This window comes from Bufo bufo, chromosome 3 (genome assembly GCF_905171765.1).
Source record: "Bufo bufo chromosome 3, aBufBuf1.1, whole genome shotgun sequence".
Taxonomy (NCBI): Eukaryota; Metazoa; Chordata; class Amphibia; order Anura; family Bufonidae; genus Bufo; species Bufo bufo.
The window spans coordinates 244,675,302-244,686,098 of NC_053391.1; the positions used below are offsets into that span (position 1 = coordinate 244,675,302).

At 43.8% G+C, this 10,797-nt stretch overlaps 2 non-coding genes across 2 annotated transcripts; both read right to left on the bottom strand.

The window, feature by feature from the left end:
• Positions 1-2,494: 2,494 nt before the first annotated feature.
• On the bottom strand, positions 2,495-2,566 carry TRNAP-UGG. Its single transcript has one exon. It is a non-coding gene; the product is annotated as a tRNA-Pro (tRNA).
• A 2,645-nt stretch (positions 2,567-5,211) lies between these two features.
• Positions 5,212-5,283, bottom strand: TRNAP-AGG. Its single transcript has one exon. It is a non-coding gene; the product is annotated as a tRNA-Pro (tRNA).
• Positions 5,284-10,797: the final 5,514 nt, after the last annotated feature.

Here is a 10,797-nt window from a genome sequence, read left to right on the forward strand (position 1 = left end):
AAATATCTTGGTCAAATGCCAACTTTGTATAAAAAAATGGGAAAAGTTGTCTTTTGCCAAGATATTTCTCTCACCCAGCATGGGTATATGTAAAATGACACCCCAAAACACATTCCCCAACTTCTCCTGAGTACGGAGATACCACATGTGTGACACTTTTTTGCAGCCTAGGTGGGCAAAGGGGCCCACATTCCAAAGAGCACCTTTAGGATTTCACAGGTGCTCTTTGGAATGTGGGCCCCTTTGCCCACCTAGGCTGCAAAAAAGTGTCACACATGTGGTATCTCAGTACTCAGGAGAAGTTGGGCAATGTGTTTTGGGGTGTCTTTTTACATATACCCATGCTGGGTGAGAGAAATATCTCGGCAAAAGACAACTTTTCCCATTTTTTATACAAAGTTGGCATTTGACCAAGATATTTATCTCACCCAGCATGGGTATATGTAAAATGACACCCCAAAACACATTGCCCAACTTCTCCTGAGTACGGCGATACCACATGTGTGACACTTTTTTGCAGCTTAGATGCGCAAAGGGGCCCACATTCATTTTATGAGGGCATTTTTAGACATTTGGATCCCAGACATCTTCTCACGCTTTAGGGCCCCTAGAATGCCAGGGCAGTATAAATACCCCACATGTGACCCCATTTTGGAAAGACACCCCAAGGTATTCAATGAGGGGCATGGCGAGTTCATAGAAATATTTTTTTTTTGTCACAAGTTAGCGGAAATTGATATTTTTTTTTTCTCACAAAGTCTCCCTTTCCGCTAACTTGGGACAAAAATTTCAATCTTTCATGGACTCAATATGCCCCTCACGGAATACCTTGGGGTGTCTTCTTTCCGAAATGGGGTCACATGTGGGGTATTTATACTGCCCTGGCATTCTAGGGGCCCTAAAGCGTGAGAAGAAGTCTGGAATATAAATGTCTAAAAATTTTTACGCATTTGGATTCCGTGAGGGGTATGGTGAGTTCATGTGAGATTTTATTTTTTGACACAAGTTAGTGGAATATGAGACTTTGTAAGAAAAAAAAAATAATAATTTACGCTAACTTGGGCCAAAAAAATGTCTTAATGGAGCCTTACAGGGGGGTGATCAATGACAGGGGGGTGATCAATGACAGGGGGGTGATCAATGACAGGGGGGTGATCAGGGAGTCTATATGGGTGATCACCCCCCTGTCATTGATCACCCCCCTATAAGGCTCCATTCAGATGTCCGTATGTGTTTTGCGGATCCGATCCATGTATCAGTGGATCCGTAAAAATCATACGGACATCTGAATGCAGCCTTACAGGGGGTTGATCAATGACAGGGGGGTGTTCAATGACAGGGGGGTGATCAATGACAGGGGGGTGATCAGGGAGTCTATATGGGGTGATCACCCCCCTGTCATTGATCACCCCCCTGTAAGGCTCCATTCAGATGTCCGTATGTGTTTTGCGGATCCGATCCATGTATTAGTGGATCCTTAAAATTCATACGGACCTCTGAATGGAGCCTTACAGGGGGGTGATCAATGACAGGGGGGTGATCAATGACAAGGGGGTGATCAGGGAGTCTATATGGGGTGATCAGGGGTGATCAGTGGTTCATAAGGGGTTAATAAGTGACAGGGGGGGTGTAGTGTAGTGTAGTGGTGTTTGGTGCTACTTTACTGAGCTACCTGTGTCCTCTGGTGGTCGATCCAAACAAAAGGGACCACCAGAGGACCAGGTAGCAGGTATATTAGACGCTGTTATCATAACAGCGTCTAATATACCTGTTAGGGGTTAAAAAAATCACATCTCCAGCCTGCCAGCGAACGATCGCCGCCGGCAGGCTAGATATCCACTCGCTTACCTTCCGATCCTGTGAATGTGCGCGCGTTCACAGGAAATCTTGCGTCTCACGAGAGGACGCGCCGGCGCGTCCAGAAGGAATGAATCAACCACCTCCAGAAGGCGTCGCTGCGTTCGGCGGTCCGGAGGTGGTTAAAGGCCAGCTGTTCCGTTCCGCAAAATACGGAATGCACACGGACGTCATCCGTATTTTTTGCGGATCTGTTTTTTGCGGACCGCAAAATACATACGGTCGTGTGCATGAGGCCTAAGAAATAGGAAAAGGAGGGCTCGTCTGGGATTTAAACCCGGAGCAGTTTTTAACTTGACTGTGATATCACGTCAAAAAAAGCCATGCAAACGTTTCTTGCCATTGTTTATCTAGCTCAATAAGTGCCAAGATGAGGAATGCTACATCAGTATATTTGTCTGACACCAATGTATTACAGGAGTTCCTATGTTATCAGTAGAAACATGTGATATGATATGCAGAATTTGAATCTCTAGCACAAACAAGTCACTTTCTTAGACAATTAATCCATTTACAAATATTTCTTTTTTTCAGGTGGCACATAGGATTGTGATGTTGTCATGCAGTATGCTCAATATAGAACAGTACCTGAGGTTCACAATAAATATGTACTGTAGACGTGGATTTAAAAAGTCAAGGGCTCGTCCGGGATTTGAACCCGGGACCTCTCGCACCCAAAGCGAGAATCATACCCCTAGACCAACGAGCCAGCTATGCACAGCTGTATGCAGATTTTTTTTTACGTGCCACATCATCACTGACACAGAGCTTATACAAATATTGTACATTTATATATGAAGTTTCTCATAATCACTGTGCTGGGATAACGATCTCTAAGAATATTTTAATTTCTCTTCTATAAATGTATTCAATATAGCAGCAATAAAGAAGCATAACTTGAATTAAAAGCAGTTAACAGAATAACCTTAAATGGGCATTCCAGTTATAACAACTTATCCCCTACCCACAGGATAGAAGATAACTATCATATTTGTGGTAGTCCTACCGCCGGTACCCCCATGATCACAAGATTCCCACCGCAATGGATAGAGCAGATGGTCGGAAATGCACGCCGCTGCTCCATTTATTTATATGGGAGTGCCAGACATACAGTAGCTGAGCTTGCTTTTCCGACTTTCGATTGCAAGGGGCTCCACAGGGTACAGGTCCCCCATTCTCATGATCAGTGGGGGTCCCAGCGATAGGACTCCTAGCAGTCTGATAGTTATCCCCTATCCCGTTGTTATAGCTTGTTATAACCAGAATACCACTGTACAACTGTAAATGTATTATGGGAAATCACACTTACAGACACACAGGAGGCTCGTAAAATGTTCACAAGCTGTGTAGAAGCAGATATTTTATCATGCTCACCATGCCAGCTAGCTCTGACACGTCCCCATTTCCTATGAGCCATCTTCTGTGTCTCTTTTACTAAGGACGGAATTTCCCTGACAACAGGCAGTGGACTGTGAATTGGTGCTAGTGAGACCTCTAGTGCATACCTCCCAACTGTCCCGAATCTGGCGGGACAGTCCTGGATTGCAGTGGCTGTCCCACTATCTCGGTACGGGGGAGGTATGTCCTGCTTTCTGGCAGCGGTCCCTGCTTTCATAGGAAGCAGAGACAGTTGCATGTAATGATGAAGCAGAGAGCCGGCTTCAGCTCCGCCTCCTCTACAAACCAGAGCAGCTGATGTCCTGCTGCTGCTGCTGCTGCTGCTAGGAACAAGGTAAGTATGTGGTGTTTATTTTTTTTACTTTCTGTGAGGGGCACATAACAGGGCATTTTACTGGGGGCACATAACAGGGCATTTTACTGGGGGCACATAACAGGGCATATTACTGGGGGCACATAACTGGGAATATTACTGGGGGGACATAACAGGGCATATTACTGGGGCACATAACTGGGAATATTACTGGGGGCACCGCTGGGCATATTATTGGGGGCACATAACGGAATTTTACTGGGGGCACAGCTGGGCATAATTCTGTAAGGGGGCACAATGGGGGCAAAAAAACTGTGGTGGCATGAAGGGGGAATAACTACTATGTGGGGGCATTAAGGAGACTTGTTGGGATTGGGTGCATAGTTATGTTTTGGGCGGAGTTAGAGGCGTGGCCTAGTGCAGAATTTTTTTTGCCATGGCACGCATTCTGCGTTGCACTATGTGTCCCTCTTTGTTCGTTAAGAAAGTTGGGAGTTATGCTAGTGGCCATGACTTTACAGCTTTTTTTTCAGGTTGATGCAGGCAATTTTTTTAACCTCAGCTCAGCTTACAACTACATCTGGAAACAGATGTGCACAGCTGGCTCGTTGGTCTAGGGCAGGGATGGGCAAGCTGCGACTCTCCAGCTGTTGTAAAACTAAAAACTCCCAGTATGCCCAGTATGCCCAGTCTGCCTATAGCTATCAGCCTACAGCAGGGCATGATGAGATTTGTAGTTTTACAACAGCTTGGAAGCTACGGTTTGCCCATCGCTGGTCTAGGGGTATGATTCTCACTTAGAGCGCGAGAGGTCCCGGGTTCAAATCCCGGACGAATTATACTGTACTGTCCCAGGTAAGTATTTACATGATTAAACGTATTTTGTTTCCGTGTCCATTCCGATTCTTTTTTTTGCGGATAAGATGCAGACCTATTCATTTCAATGGGTCCGCAAAAAATGCGGTCATCACACCGTGTGCTATCCGCATCTGTATGTCCGTTCCGTAGCCCTGCAAAAAAAAAATAGAACATGTCCTATTCTTGTCCGTTTTGCAGACAAGGACAGGCATTGTTACAATGGATCCTCAAAAAAAATGGATGCCACACGGAACGTCATCAGTTTTTTTTTTTTGCGGACAGCAAAACACATATGGTCGTGAATGTAGCCTTAATGAAGTGATTTAGAAATGTGCTCGTTAAGCCATTCTCTATTAAATTAAAATGTGTGAAAGTACAGTGACTGGTTAAACAATGAGAATAGTTAGGCTACATTCACATGACCGTATGTATTTTGCAGTCCGCAAAAACACTGATCAGTAAAAAATACAGATGACGTCCTTTTGGCATCTGTATTGCATCCGTTTTTTGCGGATCCATTGTAACAATGCCTATCCTTGTCAGCAAAACGGACAAGAATCGGACATGCTCTATTTTTTTTGCGGGGCTATGGAACAGACATACTGATGCGGACAGGACACGGTGTGCTGTCCTCATTTTTTGCGGACCCATTGAAATGAATAGGTCCGCATCCTATCCACACAAAAAAAAAAACAGAACGGACACGGAAACAATATACATTCGTGTAAATGTAGCCTTAATCATGTAAACACTTACCTGGGACAGTACGGTATAATTCAAAAGTAGGGCTCGTCCGGGATTTGAACCCGGGACCTCTCGCACCCTAAGCGAGAATCATACCCCTAGACCAACGAGCCAGCTGTTCACTTCTGTTTCCAGATGTAGTTGTAAGCTGAGGTAATGTCACATTCATAGTTTTCCATCTTCACTATACTGAAAAATGAGGACAGCTAGGGAAATGTTTAATAAAACAGTACCATCCAATTTTACAGTAAACTCAAATAAATAATTGAAGTGGTAATGTAAAAATATGAATCTTAGTTAGCATGGTAATAAAAAATAATGGTAATGAGATTATTTTAAAAAATATCCATTGCTCATACAACGGGTTTATTGTTGTGATAAGAATCTATCTTGAAACAAAGTTTAGATTTCTTTTTTTCACCTGAATATTTTCTACTTGATTTATTTCTTATTTTAGTTACAGGGGTTGTCCAAGTTATGAAAATAAATATATAGCACTTTAAATCTGCTGGTCAGCAATATTTAACTAAGCTAAGCAAGTTTTCAGCAAAACTGGTTCTCTTCTGACCCTTTGTTTACCTGCAATAAGAACAATCTCGGCCCCTCCCCTGCTCTGCAAAGGGAGTGAATACAAGTGCTGCCCCGAGTGACATGTCTGCCTGCTGGGAGACTCAGCAGTATGTTGTACTTGTAGGACTACAAGTCCCAGCTGTACAATGACACTGCTGATACAAACAGGATCTCCCATCCCCCCCCCACCTGTTCTTGTGCAATGCTCTGCAGAACTCTTCTGTCAGCTCCGGTGTCCAGCATTTGTCTCCTCACTGACTGCAGCTACTCAGTAAAGCCTTTAGCCCTGAGTCTGTGCAGCTGCAGGGGTTAAGAATCCATGGAGGCAGCAGACAGCAGCAGAAGGCAGTGAAGGGGGGTGTGGCCAGCACAGTGACTCTGTACAGACTCATATTTGATCTCTCAGGCTTGTGCACGAAACATCAGAGCAGAGAGAAGCTGGCATCACAGGTCATGTGGCCCTCAGTGAAATTTGAGAAAGGAGCAACTACAGATGCAGTAAGTGCATGGTAAAGTTGTTACATTTGATTAGTTAGAAACATACAAAGAACAAAAAAAATAACGAAGACAACCCCTTTAAAGTAAGTCTTTTATTAGGGAAATTGTACTATGAGCAATTTCTTAAAATATCATTATTTCCTTATTTACTCCCCTTTATGAACTGGAGTAATATAGGGAGTAGTGTACCAGAGAGGAAAGAAAATCCTATTTCTGTTGCTGTAAAAAATCCGCTAAAGGAGAAATAGCAGTCTTTGGAATGATAGAATGATGGGTATCACATCAACCTCTCTGCTTTTTCCATTTGCAGAACATGGGTGCTTATGCTGATGCTGAAAGGAAAAAGGCAGTGGAGAAATCCAATTACAATGCTAAATACTATAATATAATGTACTATCAACTAACTTATTCTAGTTAGACCGCTCATACATATTAGAGGGTTTTTTCTGTGTCATGTACAATGGCATTTTATATAATTTGCAACAGTTGTGTGACAGTTCAGATTTCAGTTTGCATGTTCCAACAATGGATTAGGAATATCATCCCCAGGTAGGGACGTGCAGGGCCTCCACAAAAGGGAATGGTTCCAGACAGGGCAGCCCTTAACAGGAGGATGACTCCGTATTAGGTTATTAGGGTGTACTAGTCCTGACAGGGCACATTAGGGCAAATTTCTTGTCTTGACCCCCCTTCTAATTAGGAGTGTTGTTTTGTGCACCATTGGATGACTTCAAGCAACCTCTACTAACCGGTAAAACATTCCAATACATTACCAGTATTATGTACTCCAAGACCGTGGTGTTGTTGTTTGCAGGGGTGGACCAGCCATAGACCTTTCAGGGAAATCTCTTGGTGGGCCGATGCCCATGGGGCCACCCAAGCTCTGCTCTCTTCCACTGTCCAATACATAATGAGCTCTCAACGGTAATTAACCCTGTGAGAATTAGAAACTTATGTACCCCACCAGTGACCACACCTCACCTCCTAAGCCCCATGCTCCATATCTTAATCAGAGACAACTAGAGGAGGACAGAAAATGATGGCATCTAATGATGGCCACAACAGAAGGACAGTTTTGGGGGCAATATATTGTGCGGCTCTGTGGTACAGGTTTCTGCTGGAACAGTATTTTGCAGTAAGGTATTGGTAACCCCGCCTATTTGTGTTGCCCCACCTTCTGTGAATTTGGACTCTCCTACAACATGGGGCCACTTTTAGTTTTTTTCCAGGGCCACTTTAAGTTCCCAGTCCGTCCCTGATTAGTTGTTTATGTACCCTGGTATCCAACAATAACAGTGGGTATGTTTTGGCGTGTGCCACACACTACCTGGTGTGCACAATTGTCTGTTTACATTGTGTTAGGTGCCTGCGTTATGCTATTTTATTATTTACATGATTAAAAGTTATGTTTTATTATTTGTATAACCCTTATATATTTGCATGCTCCAATCTGACCCAAATCCCCATATAGCCATGTGCCAGTCCAGGTACGATGGTAAAGAAATAATCTGCAATCAAATCCTACTGAATATCTGAAGCAAAACCTGCAGTTGAGTATAATTGTTAAAAAAATATATATATATATATATACAAACAAAAGTCATAGAATGAGACAGCACTCCAATTTGGTGAAAATAGTGGACCACTTTATTCACCCGACTTGCGACGTTTCAGCCCAACACAATGAGGCCTTTCTCAAGCAATGTGACATGTGCACACAAACTAAGTATAAATAGGGTAGTGGGTAGTAATTAAATCCAGTGAAAATATACATTAATTAATGTATATTTTCACTCGATTTTATTACTTTTTGTGTATGATGTTCACAGATGAAGAGTATACTACATTATAAAATATGATGTTACTAATGTTTGACAAGATTTGAATCTTGATATATGCTGTGACAACTCAGGGTCACTTAGCTCTCCAGGATCGCCGTCTTCTCCGCTTAGACGGTTGGCACACATCATAAAGCCACTCCAACACTGCAGATTTGGGCGCAAACTGGCCACGATCTGCTTTATTGTCACTTTTACAGCAGTCCATCATAAACATAAATCCTCGGCCGTCTGGCCACTGACTACACAGTATTTCACCCTCTCTATCAAGATCTGGGTCTACCACCCTGCTCCCCAAAACACAGCACGGTGCTTACCCCACACAGGGTAAGAGGGTCCTGGCTCCCACAGGCCTTGACTCAGCCTGCTCCATCCCCAAACTGGGAGCCCTGATTGAGCTCAAATTTAACTAAGCTCCTCAGTTGGCTGCTAATTACCTTAAAGAGGACCTTTCATGGGTCCAAAGAATATGAACTTAGTAGCAGGCTGCATAGAGCGGCGCCCAGGGATCTAAGTGCACTTACTATTATTCCTGCTCCGTTCGCCCGCTGTGGCCCCCAGTAATTTCTCAGCATTCGGTCCAAGTAGGAGGAGACGCCAGTGTCTCTCCTTCTCCCTGACAACCGCGCTGTCCAATCGCAGCGCAGAGCTCAGCCTGCTACTAAGTTCATATTCTTTGGACCCATGAAAGGTCCTCTTTAATAACCAGCCTAGCTGCTGCAGACAGTGGGAAAAACCTAGTTTCCCAGCCTTTTTGTTCTCACCCAGGCTCCTCTGGGTGAGAGACCCCAATTCATATGGCCCTCATATGACCCTCTGGCAGCTCCACTGCCACAATGTATTAATTGAACACAATTGAGCACATTATTGATCATTAATTTGATACCTCCCACTAGCCTATTTATACTTAGTTTGTGTGCACGTCACATTGCTTGAGTGAGGCCTCATTGTGTTGGGCTGAAACGTTGCAAGTCGGGTGAATAAAGTGTCCACTATTTTCACCGAATTGAAGTGCTGTCTCATTCTATCACTTTTGGATGTATAGGGGCTCAATAACCTACGGCCTGGAGGGATTGCACCCACTGTATCAACTCTGACTAGTGATGCTGTTTTTTTGTTATATATAAAGCCGGAATTAGACTTACCGGTAATTCATTTTCCACGAATCCACCATGACGGCCCAGAGAGAGATTGACCCCTGACCTCTGTAGGGGCAGGAACAGAGATAGGTTTAAAAGGACCCCTCCCACCACCATTCACCAGTGATTTCCAGATTATAGTGCTACAACCACCGGTTACGAGTAAAACAACTCCAAGTGTTTTTTTTTTTTTTTTTTTATCCCGGTATTAACTCATACCAAGTCATTGGGAAAAAAAAATTCCCTTTTTTTTTTATTTTTTATATATATATATATATATATATATATATATATATATATATATATATATAGGGCGGGATATCATGCCGTCATGGTGGATTCGTGGAAAATGAATTACCGGTAAGTCTAATTCCGGCTTTCCACTTCACCACCATGACGGCCCAGAGAGACATAACAGATTATATACGTCTTAGGGTGGGGCAACGGCCTGAAGGACCTTGCGACCAAATGCGAGGTCGGAAGACCTGGATAAGTCAAGCCTATAATGTTTAATGAAGGTGTTTACATTAGACCAAGTTGCAGCCCGGCATATTTGATCTAGGGAAGCGCCTGCCCTTTCAGCGAAAGAGGCAGATATAGCTCTTGTGGAGTGAGCCCGGATGACTTCTGGACAATTGATGCCCTCGATCTTGTAACAGTCTGTAATAGTCTGTTTTACCCATCGGGCAATGGTAGATCTGGAAGCTGCCTTCCCCTTATTTTTACCACAGAAGAGCACTAGTAAGTTGTCCACCTTCCTCAGGTCTCTAGTGACCTCTAGGTATTTTAGTACTGTTTGTTTGACGTCCAGGGTATGGAAACGTTCCTCTCTAGGATTTTTAGGATTCACACAAAAGGAGGGAAGAATGATCTCCTGGTTTCTATGGAAGTCTGTTACTACCTTTGGCAAAAATGTCGGGTCTAACCTCAAGGTAATACGATCCTCCTGTATTGTGAGATATGGTTGTCTTATTGACAATGCCTGGATCTCACTCAGTCTTTTTGCCGATGTTATGGCTATAAGAAAAGCCACCTTCTGAGAAAGATTCTTCAAGGAACATGCGTCCACGGGTTCGTAGGGTGGACCTGTGAGTCCTCTAAGGACAATGTTTAAGTCCCAGGTAGGCACCTTTGATCTGAGAGATGGTGTTAGTCTGGCTGCGGACCTCAGGAATCTTTGGATCCATCTATGGCTGGCTAATTCGGAATCGAAATAGGCACTAAGCGCTGAGACCTGGACTCTCAGGGTGGAAGGACTTAACCCTAACTCTAGTCCCTTTTGAAGGAAATCCAGAATTTTCTGTATATTTGGTCTGGTTTGGTCTGGGGCCTCGTCGCCTGACCAGGTGCAGAATCTTTTCCAGATCTTAAAATAAATGGCGTTAGTCACCTTTTTTCTGCTGGCCTTCAAGGTAGATATAACACCCTCAGAGAGACCTCTCTGTCTCAGGAGGTTGGACTCAGGATCCAGGCCGAGAGTTTGAAGATTTCCGGATGAGGATGGAGAACCGGCCCCTGGATCAGGATATCCTTTCTCCCTGGGAGAATAAATGCTTCCTGTGGGGAGAGCTTGGTTAGAATC